Consider the following 20636-nt stretch of genomic DNA (forward strand, 5'->3'; position numbering starts at 1 on the left):
CCCCTCATTTCATTCAAAGCTAAGCAGTCCTTAGCTAAGTGCTCCGTCCCTCCACAAACAAAGCAACGTTCTTGCGGTTCCGCTTGAGTGACCATGTGTGACTTTTGCCCATTTTTCGTCATTAAGACCTCAAACAGCTTTTTCAAAGCTTCGAGTTGGGCCTTAATACTATCCTCTTCTCGAAGTTGATAGATCCCAGATGGTTTGTGTTGGTTGGTGCTGTCAGTAGCACTTGGACCAGTCCAGGTGTGAGACTTTTTTGCAGTTTCTTCGAGATATTCAAGAGCATCGTCTGGCTCTTTTTCGAGGAATTCACCATTGCATAGCATCTCTACAAACTGGCGCTCATGACTCGTGAGGCCTTCATAGAAGTAACTGACCAAGCGCCAGTTCTCATAGCCATGGTGCGGGCAATGATTTAACAGATCTTTGAATCTTTCCCAGACTTGATAGAACGTTTCATTGTCTTTTTGGGAGAATGTGGAAATTTGTCATTTTAGACTGTTGGTCTTATGGCTGGGGAAGTGTTTCAGAAAGAAAGATTTGGTCATCTCCTCCCATGTTCCAATCGACCTAGGTCTCAAAGAGTACAACCAGCTTTTGGCTTTGTCCTTCAAGGAGAAAGGGAAGAACTTCAGTCGCACAACATCGGCATTGTCGGCTCGGTTATAAAACGTGGCTACCACCTCCTCGAATTCTCTGATATGCACGTATGGGCTTTCATTTTCCATTCCATGAAATGTAGGCAGGAGTTGAATCATGCCAGGTTTAAAGTCTAATGCGGGCATATTAGGAGGGAAGATGATGCATGAAGGCGTGGAAGTGCGAGTAGGATGGAGGTAGTCATTGAGAGTTCTTGGTTGGATTTCATCATTGCGAGCCATTGCGAATGTGTTATTATCAGCGAAAGTTTGTGGAGAAGCTGGATTGGTGGAAGGAGTTCCGGTAGGAGTGGCAGATGAATTGGAAGAAGTGTCACTGGAAGTTTCGTGATGATTCATCCAATCTCGGAAATCAGAATTAGATGGATTTTATGTTTCTCTTTTTTTTTTTTTTATTGATTTTTTTTTTTTTGTTAAACTTGTTCCCAGGTAGATTTGGAGGTTTTCGGGTGATCTCCAACGCCTTACTAGAACTCCCCGAGGTTATTGAGTAAGTATGGTGGATCACAAGTCAACCTTTTCAACCAAACAACCTTTAAGCAAAGTGAAATTGCTTATTTTGACAAAACAAGCTTGGTTTTCTTATAGTAATAAGTTCAACAATGTAATAGTGCAAAGGTAGATGCTCGAAATGTTCCCAGGCCGATTGGGAAGGTTGCCAAGGTACCGCTTTAGACCCACACTTGCCTAGACAGAACTCCCCGAGGTTCCCAGGTAAGTGTGGAGGGTAACGCTATCATAAACCTTATTTAAAAACCAATATTTCTAGACAGAACAATATCGGTTTCTACCATTTGTAATATTACACAATTGTTCCCAATACTAAGTGTTTTATGATTGAAATTTTATGAACAATTTTATGCAATTTTATGCTTTTTTTTTTTTTTTAAAACCTAAATTCTAAGGAAAACTAAGGCAAAAAGAAAAAGAAAAACCTAAACTAAGCAACAAAATAAAAAAAAACACAAAATATAAAATAAAGAAAAGAAAAGAAAAGAAAAGTAACTTAATTTTTTTTTTTTACAAATATTTATTTAACTAAAAAAAAAAGAAAAAAAAAGAAAGATTAATAAAACTATAGTTAAAAAAAGAGAGAAAATAAATTATATAGGTTTATATATATATATATCTATATAATGTTTTTTTTTATATGGTATCCGAAAAGTAGAAAAAAAAATGGAGAACTAAATATATATGTTTTTTTTTAACGTTTTTTTTTTTATATGTATAGTGTAATTTTATTTTTGTTTTTGGATTTTTTTTTTTTTACCAAAAAAAAGGAAAGGAAGAAAGAAAAAGAAAAATATATATATAAAAAACTTTTTTTTTTTGGATTTTTTTTTTTGGTAATAATCAATTTAACTGAAAATTAGTAAATAAAAAAATAATAAAAACAAAAACTATACTACCACAATATTTACACCCACAAAAATACAAATAAGGTTACTAACATTTTTTTGTAGAAATTTCACTAAACCTTTGAAAATTACCTCCCCAGCAACGGCGACAAAATTTGTTTAACGCCCAAAATGTGACAACCACTAAGTGGTGGTTGTAGTATAATCAGGCGGTCGATCCACAAGGAAGTAACCTAAAATCAAAAGGTTAGTAGAAAATAACACAAAAAGTTAGTAACAAGAAGTAAATAAAATTGTAAATGGAAAGAGGTTTGAGATTTTGGTATTGTATTTTGATAAAGTGATGAAATGAGATAAGTGAAATAAAGGTAAGATGTAATCAAGAGTTTGAGAAAATGAAAGGTTTCAAGAATCATCCATATGCTTGTTTAGTTACTTGGTTACTTGATTTACAAAAATACACAAGTAAATAGTTCACATCCCAACATTTACTTGGAAAATCTAACATTAAAGTCCATAGTTTTTCTAACAAAAGTTCATTTGAGTCATAAAGTTCTTTACTTTAAAAGCACAATGTTAATCTTAAGAAAAATCTAAAAATGACAAAATACCCAAGGGCAATAATGCAATAGAAGATTGGACATAAAATTATGTATCAATATTACTTTTACTAATTAGAAGCACATAGAAAGAGCATGACTAATCCTATATACTATTAGCATAAGTAAATAAAGATAACAAAATAAAGATAGAGATGAAAGAACATAAATAACTCAAATATATTACATTAAGAACATAGTAAATCAAAGTAGAAAAATAACATCACTTGCATATGGAATCATCCCTAACCTTCCTAGGAAGATTAGGCCATTATGCTCATGATTCTCACAAAATTCTAAGAAGAAAATATGAGAAGAAAGTGAGTGGAAATTTTGCTATAGTTTCTCTACTCTAAAAATTAGCTCCCAAATGTGAAGAAAGTGTCCCTATTTATAGATAGAGAAAAGGACTAAAAAGAAATTAAACAACAAAATGGGGTTTACAAAATAAATCTGAAATATTAATAATAAAATATGATTTTGAAAAATCAAATCTTATTGTTAATATTACCCTAGCTATTTTTGTGTATAGTCAAAATACTCTTTTTCAAAAACACCAAAAAAAAGATAAGTTTTAAGCTCAAAATAGGAGGTCCAAGGCCCAAAGAGCACACAAAATGGGCTGGTGGCAGCTGGTCCATTGACCCAGCCGCAACCAATCAGAGGCGGACACCTGGCGGGTTGGCTGGGCATGTGGACAAAAATGGCAGCTGGTCCATTAATGACGTGGCGGGGCGTGGTTGGCTGGCAGGGAGGCTGGCAGGCGGCTGACAGGCGGGTGGCAGGCGGTGGCTCGGCAGCTCGGCTCGCATGGCTCGGCGGCTCAGCTCGTGTGGCTTGAGCTGGCTACAGTGGCTGGAGAGGACAATGGGCCTGGGCCGAATTTTGGGCCTAATTCCTCAAAATTACCACTTTCTTCATTTTCCTTTTTCAATTTTAGCCATTCTTTGTCCTCTCTTTTTATTAATGTCCAAATGCAATTTATTCCCTGAAAATTAAACACAAATTAAATTTAAAGTTAATATTTTCAATTGTGAAATATATTACAATAAATTTATGAAAATATTAATTAAAACTTAATTTATTTTACACTTTAAAACCAATGAATTTGCATTTTTGAGCACTAATCACTTCTGTTGGCCGTCCTTTTATAGGGCAAGGCTGCTTGCTAGAGAAGCTAAAATGTAACTTGCAGGAAAAGGCTAGAATGCAACACGTAGCTTGCAACAGAAGGTTAAAATACCACACATGTTATCTGCCAAAGTTTGTTTGTTTTTGTAAGCTTCCTTCATGGCATTCTTGTAATAAAAACTATGTATCATGGGCATTCTCATTATCGCACAATTCCCTTTTTAACCCTGTCTATGCACGCTTCCTGGGAAAACTTCCCAGGAGGTCACCCATCATCAGATTGCTCCAGGTCAAGCACACTTAACTTTGGAGTTCTCAAGTGATGGGCTACCGAAAAGAAGATGCATCTTGTTGGCATAGGTAGTACCCATCAATCCATTTAAGCTCTCTTCAACTGTGTAATCCCATACCTACACAGTCTTAGAATTATCACACTTGACCTTCCCCAGACGGTGTGGGATTTCACAGCTTTACCCGATCTTTCCCCTTACGGATCACAGGATTCTGACTGTCACATAACCTGAATATCGAGAAAGTAGTTTACAACACCAAGATGCTTTATTTAAGGAAAACTCTTTGTTAAGGTTAGTAACTAGAGCTATGCTTTCTTAATCTGCAAACTCTGTGTGTATTCTTTTGATTAATGAATCCAAGAGGCTGCTCCATGTAGACTTCCTCTTGTAGTTCACCATTAAAGAATGCATTGTTAACATCCTGTTGTCTAACATTCCATTCTTTAGCTAAAGATACTATGAGAATCATTAGAATTGTTGTTGGCCTAACAAGTGGACTAAATCGCTGCCGGCTTTGTTGTTTCTTCCAATTTTTTCTTGCAACCATCTTGTATAAAACAATATCTTTTCACTTGGTTTTATTAAAATCCAATGGTCCTATCTGATTAAGTATATAAAATAGGCTGTTACAGGCTATTCAACAGAAATTACCTAGTACATACTAAGATATAGCAACATTATGTTGGATTAAAAATCCTATTATGGGCACATATGTATTAATGTATGATGCTATTATAAAGTTTGATACAAAAATAAAGTGACCAATTATGTTATAAGTATCATAGATATTAAAATGTCATGGAAATAATGTGTAGATACCATAAGTTGTATTTATAATTTGATGAGGGACCAAATTATAAATATCCAAAATTAATTTAATAATTAGATTATTATTTAAATAGGTAGTGGTCCCCAAGAAACGTATTCTTTCGTATTCTCTTTGTTGACGCCGTTTTTCGTCAACAGTGAAAGAAGAGCACGTAAACAATAATTAGTAATGGCCAATAAAAATATGATAATACAAACACGATTTTTTACGTGGTTCAGCAATTAAATCTGCCTAGTCCACAAGTCTTTCTTATTAGGACTTAAGAATATCTCTTAAAATCCTTCAAGGATGAATTCTCTAGAGTTTTCCTTAGGCTCACAAAAGTTCGGTCCTTTACAATGGTGCATATCTTCTCTATTTATAGAGAAGATATGCAGAATACTATCCCACATATTTTGGGTAGTTACTCTTTTTATGCAAATAAATTAAATGGCCTTAAATGCCTATAATCCGATATAAAAGGAAACGTCCCCTGAAGACCAGGGGGCGTATAACTGATCAAATAATATCCCATGATTTTAGGGGATTTACAGTAATAAATGTAGACCGCGTCTCTTATAGATGACTCATTAGGATATTCAAGGTTATTATCCTATATTACCAAGGCCTTATTCTCCCAGGTCTCTTATCAACTTTCAAGCTTATAACATCTCCCGAGGCCACATGACTCCGAGATCATACGCGCGTCAGGCTCGGAGCCCATGATCCGAGGTCACCCTTGAGAACAGACACTCCTCGGAGCCTACCTTGCGAGCTCGTGGGGATTTCGAGGCCACCATCTTCGAAGTCATCTCAACTTTGCAGGCTCGATGTTTAGACTTCGAACATATTCCAGACTTTACAAGTTCATTCACTATGCATCCAGTTTTTGAGGTCACACTTATCGTGGCTCAAAATCTGGGTATAACATCTTGCCCCCTCAAAAGTATTTGTTCGAATCCTAAGAGAAGGAAACTTTTGAACTACTTTCTTCGGGAATCGTACTGTCACATACTTAAGAATGGACACGCGTCAGTTGTGTATTGCTCATTCATGGTACTCGAGTACCTTGGAAATCTGCCCACGATCATTCGTCTGCCACCTTTTCGGTGCCATCATGTCATCGATCCCTGACCGTTGGATTTTATGAGGATTCTGGCCAATGGCTCAGATTAATCCTTTTTATCACTTTTCTCCCTCTATATATACAAGGTCTTCTTCTTCCTCTTATTTTACACGCATCAGAAACAAAAGAGAAGGGACGAAACCAGAGGCCATCCCAGAGAACTTCTTGCTTGTGCATGTTCTCTCAGCCGAAAAAACAAAGTACCTTCAGTTTGTTCGAGACCGTGAGCTCATATCTGCAGCCTCTCCTTCAGTCAACGATTTCTCTGCAATCGCCATTATTGTGTAAGTGTCCAATCTTTACTTTCCCTTATGCCAGTTCCTGTTCATATTGTTCTTATTATTTCTGTGAATGTACTAGTTTATTTTCTTAGTACGATACGTTAGGGAATTTTTAACCGATAGGCTTCCACGTTTACGTTTCCATACTGGGTTTACATCACTGGTTCCATACCCAGTTTTGATGTTTGAGCAAGATCTCTTTTTTCTGGGTTTTAAAATTTTAAAAGACATTTCTTGTACACCAAGATATCGGGTATAAAACCTTGGCCTTGAAGAATGCACGATACCCAAGATTACCTTTTCTGGTTATCCGCCACTTTTTTTCCCCTGATTTTCAGGATTTTCAAAAAAAATTGTCCACTCTCCTCCTGTTTTTCGTGGAATACACGTTCTGACTTTTTAATAAGGATCTTAGTATCGAGCTCGTTTTGTTCCTAAACTCCAAGCTTGTCCTGTCAAGCTCGTAATTCTTGCATGCATGGCCCTCACCATTTTTTCTTTCTCGCTAGATGTCACAGAATCTGGAAAGACGGTGGGGGTCGTTGCTGGCAATCCCTTATTCGCCCAAAACCCTGAGCCCGGAATCGCTGTTTGCTCGGAATCAACGTCGAATTCGGGAGTACGATCTTGCACGCGAACAGGAGGATATTAGAGCTCATTACCGCCGCCAAATTGACGAGGTCATAGAGAAGAAAAGGAGGACCCTTCGAGAGGCTATTTACCCAGAATCCAATTCAGGGCCCAGTCCGATCCCACTCGACCCTAAACTGACAGTGACTGTTGCGTATAGCCCGGGAGAGCTCCAATTTTCACTTATGGGGGAGCCTTCTACCTCGCAACCGAGGAGAGAAATCTTCGAGGCCGAGCACTATTGGAGCTCGGTTACCTCGATAAGTCAGATAACCGATATTTTGGCCCTCCATGGCCTCAGGTTGTCAAGTTCCCTAAGGTGTCGAGCTCCGGCCGCTATCGAACGGAGCTGCTACGCCCCTGGGAACCCGGACAACAGGCTGAGGTACGCGGCATGGAGTCAGGAACACATGAAGGCAGGGGCGCTATTGCCTTTGAAGTCTTTTTTCAAAGACTTCACGGATTTTGTTGGGTTGGCTCCGTTCCAGCTCAACACCAATTCTTACAGGGTTCTGTCTGCCCTGAGGTCGCTATACCACGAGCTGAAGTGGGAAGGACCTTCGCCGCAAGAGATTTTGTATCTCTTTTGTCTGAAAAGTAATCCCTCCCGAGCTTGGGGAGGAGATGGCTTTTACTACCTTTCGAGCTATCCCAAAGAGAAAAAGGTTTTTGAGGATCTCCCTAATCATCCACCCGATTTCAAAAAAGCCTTCTTCTGGACAGATGGCCTATCCCCGTCTCGATGCTACTCATTCAGGCGGATTCGTAAGTATTCCAACCTTCTTTATTTCTGTGCTCGGGTTCTTAATTGTAGGTTCGTACTTAGTTGCCATGTGTCTTATTTTCTAGCCAATTTCCTTCGTCCTACTCCCGACGAGGCAATGAAGGGGCATAGAGAGGCCCTGCTCCAACTCCCTTACGGCAGGAGGTCTCTCTCGTACCTTTTGCATGAGGATAAGCTCCGAGCTTGCGGGCTTTTGGGAGATGGCCAGTCCACCTCGGACTGGTCCAACAAGAAGTATGATCAGTGGGAGCAGGTGCCTTTGCCCACAGGCATTCTTCCCCCGAGGAGAGAGGTGAGGCCTCCACCTCCAGCTCGCCGAAGGAGTCCACCGTCGGGGAATGAGGTTAATGATGAAGCCTCGAGCTCAGACTCGGATGAAGAAGGTAAAGTTATCCTTACCTCGAGAATGTGGTCCCCCACCTTGTTAAAGCATAAACCCGATAGGTTAGTTTCATGCCCGTATGATAGATACCACTTCTATATATGGACTCGGGTAGACAATCGAGTTCATAGGTTTGATAGTTGGCTCGGGAAGTATGACACCATGTACAGTCTAAACGAGGTGTGGAACGGGATAGCTGTCCAATATGGGACAAAAGACTATAGGGACCTTTCGAGGTTGACGTCCACCTATAGGGAAGGTACTCCCCCCGCCTCTTCTGAAGATGGGGGAATTTCATGGTCCCCGAGCTCTAGTTCGGGGGAGAGTTCCAGTTAGGTCTTTCTTTACTTGGTTTTTTCTTTTTTATTTTCCAAGCTTATTATCATTATGTCTAACTTCGATTGGAACTGTGCAGGTGCCATGGACTCCGACCTCGACAATATCATCGAGAGTGGTGGTGCCAAAAGGAGCAAGCGTCCCAGGGCGGGGTCGCGGAAGTTGGACCGGCCTGCCAAAGTCCCCAAGAGGGCCGAGAAGACACCACCTCCCCCATCTCCGCCTGTTACCAGTTCCATCACGACGCCGTCCTCGCAGGTCGGTGCCTCAACCGTGGCACCGACTTTGCAGGTCGATGCCTCTACCGTGGCACCGACTTCGCAGGTCGATGCCTCTACCACGACCGGGCCCCAACTTCCTGTAGTGGTTCGGCCGACACTTGGTCCGCCTCCTAGAAAGCTTCCTACTTCTCGAACTCACAAGCTGTCAGTTTCTACTCACATGGAGGAGTATGTAATTGACAATGCAGCTGGGTCCCATGGGTCTACGCTGGGCTCGGATGTCATGTCCCGAATCGGCCAGAGCTTCAACAGTCTCGAAGCTCCTCAATGGCAATACCTGAACAACGCTCGAGATTGCACTGCTCTCTATGAGAAGAGTATCGAGCTCGCTGCCGCGGTAAGTTTTCTTCTACTTCTTTGTTATATTTACACAGTCTTGGCGTTAATGACGGTTTTTTCTTTTGTCAGTCTCTTGCCTTTACTGCCCAGCTGAACTATAAGTTGAATAACGAGATCCACTCGAGCAAGTCTTATGCTCAGGAGGCAAAGGATCTTCAACTCAAGGCGAGTGACGACCTGAAGGCAGCAAACGACAAGGTTGAGGTAGGAGCCGAGGAGCTTAAGGCCAAAGCGTCCGAGCTTGAGAGGCTGAATACTAGGCTCGTGGATCTCGAGAAAGAGAATGCCAGGCTCGCGGAGCTTGAGAAGGAGAACGCTCAGCTCCATGAGGCTAACAAAAAGCTCAAAGAAGATCAGGCCGCTACCTTTGACATAATTGAGGGCGAGAAGGCTCGTCTCCTTGCTGAATATAAGGAGAAGAAGGACCAGGCAGTTGACTCAGCCATGTACAGATTGTGGGCCGACAACGAAGACCTGGATACCAGTTTCTTAGGTCCTCTTGAGGCGAAACTTCTGGAAAAGTGGAATGCTCGGCTCGAGGCAGAAGAGGCTACTCGGGAGGCCGCCTCCGAATGTGCTCAGGAGGATAGTCATGCTATTCGTCCTGGGGGATCCAGTGCTGTTGATGCTGAGAAGGCCAAGGAGACTCCTCCTTCTTGAATCTGATCTCGGGGGAATCTTATCTTGGGGCTGCGTCCCCTTATTTTTGTAATTACTTTAATTTATGTTTACAGGGCTGATACAATTTCTTTTTATATTAACTTATATATGCTTTACATTTCCTGGCTCGAAATATTTTGCATATTTTATATTAATGAGTTTATGTTTATTTCTTCATACAAACATAGTTTGGATTTAAGCTCGAAACTCGATGCATTCACGCATAGTTTGTTCGAATTATCCGCTTCCGATCTCGTTATTCATCAAAATCGGATATTACTTTAACCACGAACTCGAAAGTACTTATATGGTATGTAATGTGAATGGTTTAGTTATATCTTTTTGCTTAGTTACTTTTTCTCGTCCTCGGTTTTTACTCCAAGGTTAAGAGTTCGAAACTATTTTCCTTTAAGATATTCCAGCCTCGATCTCGACTTATCTCGAAGTAGGTTTAGGTTCCTACTTATCGTCGATTAGTTTTGGCTGGTTTGTTCCAAACCTGTTAAGTTTGCACATCTGGTTAAATCCAAACGTTATTATCTTTTGATAATTTGGTTGTCCAAACTATTTAAGCTCGCGTATCTGGTTACATCCAAATACTTTTATGTTTTTGATGGTTCGGTTATGTCCAAACTATCTAAGCTTGCGTATCTGGTTATATCCAAATACTTTTATGTTTTTCGTGTATGTTATTTTATTTTTTAAGCTGATGGTATATGTACCAATGATGCCCCCTTAATATCCTATGAGTGTGACCATAGGTTATTAAATTAAGAGAGATTGCAAAAATAAAAAGAAATAACATATTGAACGAAATAGATCCTTATTTAATAGAATTCAAAAATAGACAAATTAGTACAGATAATCAATCATGGTTACAAGCAACACACTTCCTATACTACTGATAGTAAGGTCTAAGGTGTTCGCCATTCCATGCTCGAGGTACCAAGCTCCCGTCCAATTTCGCAAGTTTGTACACACCGGACCGGATGACTGACTCTATCTGGTATGGTCCTTCCCAATTCGGCCCGAGTACACCAGCTGCTGGATCTCGTGTCGCCAAGAATACGCGTCTTAACACCAGATCTTCCACACCGAATCTTCGATCTCGAACCCTCTTGTTGAAATACCTGATAGCTCGTTGCTGGTAGGCAGCGTTCCTTAGCTGAGCCTCGTTTCTTTTTTCTTCGATCAAGTCTAAGGTTTCTTCGAGATGAGTGTGGTTTGAGTCTTGGTCGTAAATTCGAGTTCGGACTGTTGGAATTTCGACCTCAATAGGCAACATAGCTTCACATCCGTATGCTAGAGAGAACGGGGTATGTCCCGTTGAAGTTCGAGCAGTGGTCCTATAACCCCATAGGACTTGGGGCAATTCTTCGGGCCAACGTCCCTTCGCTTCCTCCAACTTTTTCTTTAATGAACTTTTAAGAGTTTTGTTTACAGCCTCGACCTGGCCATTTGCCTGAGGATGAGCTACTGACGAAAAACTCTTTATTATGGTGCCGGTATAGACCGAAATTCCGTTATGGTCCAATTCTGACCGGTAATAGATACCAGGGCTTTGCAATATTTGATTGATCACAATTCTGTATATTCCATTTACTATAGAAGTTCCCAGGGAATTCATTAGAGGAATGTTTCCAATAAGTATTCCATTCCTTTCACAAAAATTGGTAAACAAGTCGCTATCGAACTGGGTTCCGTTGTCGGACACAATCTTCCTCGGCACCCCATATCGGCATACAATGTTCTTTACCACGAAGTCAAGGACTTTTTTGGAAGTTATTGTTGCCAACGGTTCAGCTTCCGTCCACTTTGTGAAGTAATCCACCGCGACCACAGCATATTTTACACCACCTTTGCCAGTTGGGAGAGAGCCAACGAGGTCGATTCCCCATACCGCGAATGGGCATGGGGATGTCAACATGGTTAGCTCGGATGGTGGAACTCGAGGAATCGTGGCGAATCTCTGGAATTTGTCGCATTTCTTTACATATTCGAAAGAATTTGACTTAATGGTGGGCCAAAAATATCCTTGGCGTATGATTTTCTTGGACAGGCTATGCCCCCCAGTATGGTCTCCACAGAATCCTTCGTGAATTTCTTCGATGATCCTCTTGGCTTCGGGTGGAGTTACGCACCATAGTAATGGCATGGAATATCCCCTTCTATATAGCTTTCCGTCCAAAATGGTGTAACTGGGAAGTTGATACATCAACTTTCGAGCCTGGTTCCGATCTCTTGGAAGGACTCCGTTCTCGAGATATTCAACTATTGGGGTCATCCAAGTAGGCTCTGTTTCGATCATACACACATCTTCCTCCTCTGGCTCATTAATGCTAGGTGTCGATAGGTGTTCTATGGGCACAATATTCAGTTCTTCATTTTCAGTGATATACGGCAAGAATATGGTTTCAGATTTTTTTTTTTTAAAATCTGTTTCAGATTTGGCATTTATATCATATATATATATTAACAAATTGTTTTAATTATATTTATATATATATTTGAGTAAAGATAACCGATTTTAATATATATATATATACATGGTTTGCAAAGAACATGGTACCGTTCTTTTTTGTTTTTTTTTTTATATATATGTATTATACAATGTTGTTAATATATATATATATATATATATTTAAGTGACAATAAAATTCAAATTTTGGTTTTGAATTTTATCAAGAATATCTAATATTTTAAAATAATTAATTGAAACAAAATATCACCAAAGTGATCTCTTTTGTGTAGATTAATTTAATTAAAATATCTAGATAGTTATGTGTATGTAATTCATGCATTTATTAGTTGACCCAAAGGTAAGTTAATATTTGGCAAAGTTTCATGCATATTTGTAGTGATAAATATGTAACAATTATAAGGTTTTTTATGTCAGTATTATGTTTATCCAAAGATTGACATATTGTTTAACATGATTTATTGTTAATATTTGATTGCTACAACAAGAGTACTGCTTACAATTAATATTACTGTCTAAAGACTTGATATTAATGTTGTGTTTGGTATCTTGAGATGGGATTAACCATTATTTGAATTTGTTTGTTTTATATGGATTCTTATGTGGGCTTGTTTTGTTATTTTGTATATTATGTTCAGCTAGTTTATCTAACCCTGCCACAATAACTGCCAACATTAACTCTATTACCATGCTTAATGGGACAAATTTCAAGGATTGGAAAGGGAAATTACTTGTAAATCTTGGTTGCATGGAATTAGATTATGCATTAAGGCAAGAACAACCTTCACCTCTCACTGCAGAAAGCACTCCTGACGAAAAATTGGATTTTGAGAGGTGGGACCGTTCTAATCGCATGAGTCTAATGATCATGCAACAATGTATTCCAGAAGCCTTTAGGGGCACTGAATCTGAAGAGATCACTAAGGCCAAGGATTTCCTCGATGCAATTGAAAAACGTTTCGCTAGAAATAATAAGGCTAAAATGACTTCACTTCTGGCTTCCTTGATGTCCATGAAGTATAAGGGTCGAGGAAATGTTAGGGAGTACATTATGGTAATGTACCAAATTGCTTCAAAACTTAAGGCACTTAAGATCGAGCATTCTGAGGATTTTCTTGTTCTTATGGTATTGGTGTCTCTTCCTGCACATTTTAATCAGTTCAAAGTCAGTTATAACTGTCAAAGGGAGAAATGGACTCTAAACGAGCTCATTTCTCATTGTGTGCAAGAGGAAGAAAGGTTGAAGCAAGATAAAACTGAAAGTGCTCACTTGGCCAGTGTCTCTAAGGATAAGGGCAAGAAAAGAAAGCATGAGAATGAAGCTGCTAAGGGTCTAGTGCAAAAGAAACAACATAAGGAACCAACAGGTTGTTTCTTTTGTGGCAAGCCTGGACATGTGAAGAAGGAATGTACAAAATATCACGCATGGCGTGCAAAGAAAGGTATGTTTCTTACTTTGGTCTATTCTGAGGTTAATTTATCTTTAGTACCTAGAAACACTTGGTGGATAGATTCTGGTGCTACTACTCACATAAGTGTTTCTATGCAGGGTTGCCTGAGCTACCGAAAGCCAAGTGATGGTGAAAGACACATCTTTGTGGGCGATGGACAATCGGTAGAAGTTGAAGCTATTGGGCATTTTAGGTTGTTATTAGGAACTGGTTTTTATTTGGATTTAAAAGACACTTTTATTGTACCGTCTTTTAGACGGAATTTAGTTTCTGTTTCATTATTAGACAAATTTGGATATTGTTGTTCTTTTGGAAACAATCAACTTAGTTTGTCTTTAAATTCAAATGTTGTTGGAACTGGTTACTTGAATGCTTATGACAACCTTTATTTGCTAGAAACAATTGCATCCTATAATGAAACCTTGCATGTGGAATCACGTGGTACTAAACGCAAATTAAATAAGGAAAATTCAGCCTCATTATGGCATAAGCGCTTAGGTCATATCTCAAAAGGTAGAGTTGAGCGTCTTGTGGTTGATGGCATTTTAGAGTCTCTTGACTTCACAAACTTTGATGTTTGTGTCAATTGTATCAAGGGAAAATAGACCAAAACTAAGAGATTAGGTGCCAACAGATCTACAGATGTCTTAGAATTGATTCATACAGATATTTGTGGGTCATTCCCTACAGCATCATGGAATGGTCAACAATATTTCATATCATTCATAGACGATTACTCACGTTATGGGTACCTATATCTCATTCATGAAAAGTCACAGTCTCTGGATGTGTTCAAAGCTTATAAAGCTGAAGTTGAGAATCAACTCAACAAAAGGATTAAAAACGTCAGATCCGATCGTGGTGGTGAGTACTACGGTAGATATGATGGCTTAGGCGAACAACGTCCAGGACCGTTTGCTAAATTCCTAGAGGAATGCGGTATTGTCCCACAGTACACCATGCCAGGATCACCTAGCATGAATGGTGTAGCTGAAAGACGCAATAGGACTCTTAAGGATATGGTAAGGAGCATGATTGTTCATTCTACCTTACCTGAGTCTCTCTGGGGAGAAGCATTAAAGACAGCAGCTTACATTCTGAACAGAGTACCAACTAAAGCAGTTGCAAAAACACCTTATGAGCTTTGGACAAGCCGAAAGCCTAGTTTAAAGCACTTTCACATTTGGGGATGTCCGGCTCAGGCAAGGCCTTATAGGCCACATGAAAAGAAATTGGACTCCAAAACAGTGAGCAACTACTTTATTGGTTATTCTGAGCGATCTAGGGGCTATAAGTTTTATGATCCCACACTTAAAAATATTTTTGAGACGGGTACTGCAACATTTTTCGAGGATGTTGAGTTTGGGGGGAGAAATAAGGTTAGAGATATTTCTTTTGAAGAGGAATTGGATTCAAACCCAATTTCTGCTATCACTTTTGACAATATTCAGGTTCCTACACCTATCATTGATCAGAAAGTGAATATGGAACCTCAACAAACCCCAAATGAAAATGAGGTAATTTCTCCAGAAGAACAAACTCAACAACCTCAAGAACCGGTGCCATTAAGGAGGTCCGTGAGAGAAATGAGAAATGCTATTTCAGATGATTATATTGTATTTCTCCAAGAACATGAGGATGACAATGGATTGGTGAAAGATGACCTAATCAACTTTCATCAGGCCATAAAAAGTTCTAACTCTCAAAAGTGGATGGATGCCATGAATGAGGAGTACAAGTCCATGCAAAACAATAAAGTTTGGGAACTTGTCCCATTACCAGAAGGTGCAAAACCAATTGGTTGTAAATGGATATTTAAAACCAAGAGGGATGCAAATGGTAATGTAGAGAGGTATAAAGCACGCCTTGTAGCAAAAGGCTATACTCAAAAAGAAGGTATCGATTTTACAGAGACTTTCTCTCCAGTTTCATCGAAAGACTCTTTTATGACATCTCGATCTTGAGTTACATCAGATGGATGTTAAGACAACATTTCTCAATGGCGACATTGATGAGACAATTTATATGGTGCAACCAGAAAACTTTGTGTCAGGAGACCCAAAGAACATGGTTTGCAAATTGACAAAATCTATCTATGGACTCAAGCAAGCTTCTCGCCAATGGTATCACAAGTTTCACAAGTAATTATCTCATTCGGATTTGAGATGAATGTTGTTGATGATTGTGTATATCATAAGTTCAGTGGGAGTAAATATATATTCTTGGTTCTATATGCCGATGACATATTGCTTGCCACTAATGATATAGGCTTATTGCATGAAACCAAGAGATTTCTATCTAAGCATTTTGAGATGAAAGATCTTGGGGATGCTTCTTTTGTATTAGGAATTCAGATACATCGAGACCGTTCTCGGGGTATTCTTGGATTATCACAAAAAGGCTATATCGATAAAGTGCTTAAAAGATTTGGCATGCAAGATTGTAGACTAGGTGATACCCCTATTGCTAAAGGAGACAAATTCAGTCTTAGTCAATGCCCTAAAAGTAACCTTGAAATTCAAGAAATGCAGAAGATTCCGTATGCATCAGCTGTTGGGAGTCTAATGTATGCTCAAGTATGTACGCGTCCAGATATAGCGTATATTGTTGGCATGTTAGGTAGATATTTAAGCAATCCTGGTATGGACCATTGGATAGCAGCCAAGAGGGTTATGAGATATCTTCAGAGAACAAAACATTATATGCTCACATATAGGAAATCAGATCGTTTGGAGGTTGTAGGGTATTCTGATTCTGATTTCGCTGGGTGCCAAGACAGCAGAAAGTCTACATCAGGTTATATTTATCTGTTAGCTAGAGGAGCTATATCCTGGAAAAGTGTCAAACAAACACTTGTAGCTTCTTCCACAATGGCGGCAGAATTTGTAGCATGCTATGAGGCATCAAATCATGGAATATGGCTACGTAACTTTGTCACTGGGCTGCGCATTTTGGAGAATGTAGAAAGACCACTCAAGTTATTTTGTGCAATAATTCAGCAGTGTTGTATTCCAACAACAAAAGGAGCTCATCAAAGTCAAAGCATATTGACATAAAGTTCCTAGTTGTGAAAGAGAGAGTACAGAGTGGACAAATATCCATAGAGCACATTGGGACAAACTCCATGATAGCGGATCCGCTCACAAAGGGATTGCCACCCAAGGTTTTTCATGAGCATACTGCTCGTATGGGTGTTGTATTGTTTGAGGATATCATGATTTAGTGGGAGTTTGTATTTTATTTGCTTTATATTTGCTTCAGACATTTATGTATTTAGTTATTTTCTGAGCAGAATGAAGTATTCAGTTTATTCACTCTGTTTTGTCATGTTTGATTCTGACCTCACTAAAGTTTAAGTAGGACCAGTTGGAAATAGGCATGTTTGGTTCACATGGCATGTAATTTCCATGCTACACATCCATGATTGATCTATGTCATTTGACTGTATTTGTATATGTGACCATTGATGGTTTAGTCATGATTAATATGACAAAGAGCGCTTTGATCCTATACGGATATGGCTGATGGACAAGATTGTTAAAGAATATCTTTATATGATAGCAAATTTTGAGCTCATAAAGTTATACATTTATAAGGAAACATATGTTGCCCAAGTGGGAGATTGTTGGATTAAAAAGCCTATTATGGGCACATATGTATTAATGTATGATGCTATTATAAAGTTTGATACAAAAATAAAGTGACCAATTATGTTATAAGTATCATAGATATTAAAATGTCATGGAAATAATGTGTAGATACTATAAGTTTTATTTATAATTTGATGAGGGGCCAAATTATAAATATCCAAAATTAATTTAATAATCAGATTATTATTTAAATAGGTAGTGGTCCCCAAGAAACGTATTCTTTCGTATTCTCTTCTTCCCCATCACAAAGAAAAACACAGAGAAAGAAAGTGATTTTCTTGGAAGATCAATTGCCTTGATTCAATCTCCATCATTCTTCTTGCAATCTTCATCAAATGGCTTCAGGTTAGTGCTTCCGCTCTTGTGTTCATATTCTTCTTTAATTTAGCAAAGATTTTATAGAAACATGTTTTAGGGTTTATCATTTATGCACTTTTAGTAACATGATTAAGATCTGAGAAATTATGTTGAATACTAATGTTTATGTGTGTTGCTTAAGTGTATTTTAATAATCATAACACATTATGCTACTTGTAATTTACTAAGACATTTGGACTAGACAAGTCTCTTATTCATTAGAAACAGGGTTGAGACTTAAGTGGTAATCTTTCCTTTTCCTTTTTTTTAAGAATTGTATGACGGTATTACTAGATGCAGACATTTATTGTTATATATTATAGACAAAGAACATAATGAGTATTCTGAAAGGAAGAGAAATGCTATAAATATATTATAACGAGAAATCTTCTTTGTCATCCGGTAACTGGGCAATGACAGCAAAGTTGATAATGACAAGGCCATTAATGCAGAAGAAAACCAGTGCAAGATCATATCACAAAGAAGAAAATTTCTTATTTTGTAGGTAAATGTGTGGTCCCTTGCCATAGGGGACATGTCATGGACATTTTATTACACAATTTGGGTTCAGAATTGGAAGAAATATCTATGCATTAGATTTAGAGAGTTCAATCATAACAACAGAAATAATGAACTAAAATGTACCACAGCTTTTTTTGTGATTCTATAGTGCAGCTAGTACATCCTGCAAGTAACAATCTGTACTCTATTTTATTTATTTTTAAAAATAATATTTAAGCTGGGAAAAAGGACAGTTGGGCCTGGTGTTGTTCTGCTTTCTTTTCAACAAGCTGGAAATGAAGGTTTATGACCATCCTACGTATTCCTTAGGATGGCAATATCATGTGATTTGTCAAGGACTATTCCTTTCACTAGACCCCATCTAGATATATCCCATCAAGGGTGTTGAATGTGTATATATACACATAAGATTGGGTTCACTAGCACATCAAATTTTCACATTTTCAAGTATCTAGCTTTCTTTGCAAACCATTCGAGGTCTCTTTTCTTTCTTCACCTTTTATTTTTTCCTTCTTCCTTTAGAGACAATCACAAGAATGGGTTTCCGATTTCCAAGCATGGTTCATGCTAAGCGGCTAATTCAGAGGTCTTTTTCAAGTTCAAAAGAAGTTCCAAAAGGTTATTTGGCAGTTTATGTTGGGGAAAACAGAATGAAGAGATTTGTGATCCCAGTGGCATATTTGAACCAGCCATCATTCCAAGACTTGCTCAGTCGAGCTGAAGAAGAATTTGGATTCGATCATCCAATGGGAGCTCTTACAATTGCCTGCACAGAAGATGCCTTCTTCCATTTTATTTCTCGCTTCAATGAATAATGATTGGCATATACACACATTGATTATTGACAGTTTCTAACAAAAATGATTGTTACAATTTTGTAAGGCAAACAAGGCCAACACCATGTACATATATGTCCTTGGGATCAACAAAAAAAGTTGTCCCTAAGATTGAGATAAAAGAATATCATTCCAAAACTTCTATTACTTCTATTGACACTGAATTATTTCTCTTTTCCCCATTATATTTTATATAGCCTCTATTTTTTTTTATCAAGAAAAGGAAATTTTTATTGATCAACCAATCTGATACAAACAAAAGGCCGGAGCAAATCGCTCCCCTCAATTACAAACTAGAGAAAAATTGAATCATCAATTTCTCCCTCAAAGTCAGCTTTTTAGCACTAAAACTAAGGCTAAGAACTCTAGCTTTAACCGATTCTTTAATAAGAAAATCTAAATGATAGACAGAATAGCAGCAACTTTCTAACCAGCATTTATTTCTATTGAGCCAAAGATAGTACACAGTTGCAGCCAAAGTGGCTGAGGCTACCCGAGCCAAGCCACCATTCCTGGAATCATTCAGCCAACTACTCCAGTCTTTGAACTTTTCAGGCCAAATTAAACCACCCAGCCAGACAGCAACAACTTGAAGCACTCTTTTGGACAGTATACAGTAAAAAAATAGATGAGAGTGGCATTCCAGCTCAACCTCACAGAACCGGACAGTACAGAGAAAGAATAGGTATGTGACAATGCTGCAATAAGTCCCTAGTGAGAAGCTTCTGGTTAATAACCTGCCAAAGAATGAACCTATGTTTGGGCACTGAAAGATTGCACCAAACAGCCTTCATACTATTAATAGGAGCACCAGGAATAGACATTAAGTACAGTTTGCTCAGTTGGAATTTCCCCTGTATGACAGCTTCATTCAAGATCGAGTTAGACAGAGATTTACTCATCTTAATCAACTTTTTCCAGTACCAGCTAGCATCTTTATGTAACACATAATCCCAAATCGGGACCCCTTTTAAATAGATACAGTTAACCCATTTAACCCAAAGGATGTCCTGCTTAGAAGAGATAGCCCAAATGAATCTAGCAAGATTGATTTTATTCCAGAGAGATCCCTCTTTAAAGCCTAAACCACCATAAGATTTAGGTGTAAAAATCTTACTGTGTAAAAATGTAAATGATATTTATAAATGAATTATTTGTTCTTTAAAAAAAAGAATTGTTTGTATTTACAAAATATAAGACTTTGTAAAAATGTAAATGATATTTATAAATGAATTATTTGTTCTTTAAAAAAAAGAATTATTTGTATTTACCTATCTAGCTTGTGTTATACGTTTATGATTAAATACATGGCTACAAGTAATATTATAAAATAAATAATCAAGAAATAATAGAGACTTGATTTATTAATCTGAACAATGATTCATTACCTGATAACTTAAAATAATTAATCTAGTGTACTGGTCTAACAATTTCCTATATAATATATATAATATGTTCCTACATAGTGATATTGTAGCCAAAAACTCATGTGGGACTCTATTTAATTGTAATGTACACACTGTATACATGAGCTCCAATTAGAAACATGATTGATAGCTTACTTTGATTTGGAATCCAAGGCTTACATATCTTTTCTTCCTTAGCCTCACACATGTACTCTTTGATCAAACTAAACTATATATAAGCATGCTTTCATTAACATGAGACGGA

At 38.2% G+C, this 20636-nt stretch overlaps 1 non-coding gene across 1 annotated transcript; it reads left to right on the plus strand.

Moving 5' to 3' along the window:
* The first annotated feature begins 396 nt into the window (after positions 1–396).
* On the plus strand, positions 397–503 carry LOC133787579 (small nucleolar RNA R71). The gene has a single exon (XR_009872592.1). It is a non-coding gene; the product is annotated as a small nucleolar RNA R71 (small nucleolar RNA).
* Positions 504–20636: the final 20133 nt, after the last annotated feature.

The sequence above is a fragment of the Humulus lupulus genome, chromosome 6, assembly GCF_963169125.1.
Source record: "Humulus lupulus chromosome 6, drHumLupu1.1, whole genome shotgun sequence".
Taxonomy (NCBI): domain Eukaryota; kingdom Viridiplantae; phylum Streptophyta; class Magnoliopsida; order Rosales; family Cannabaceae; genus Humulus; species Humulus lupulus.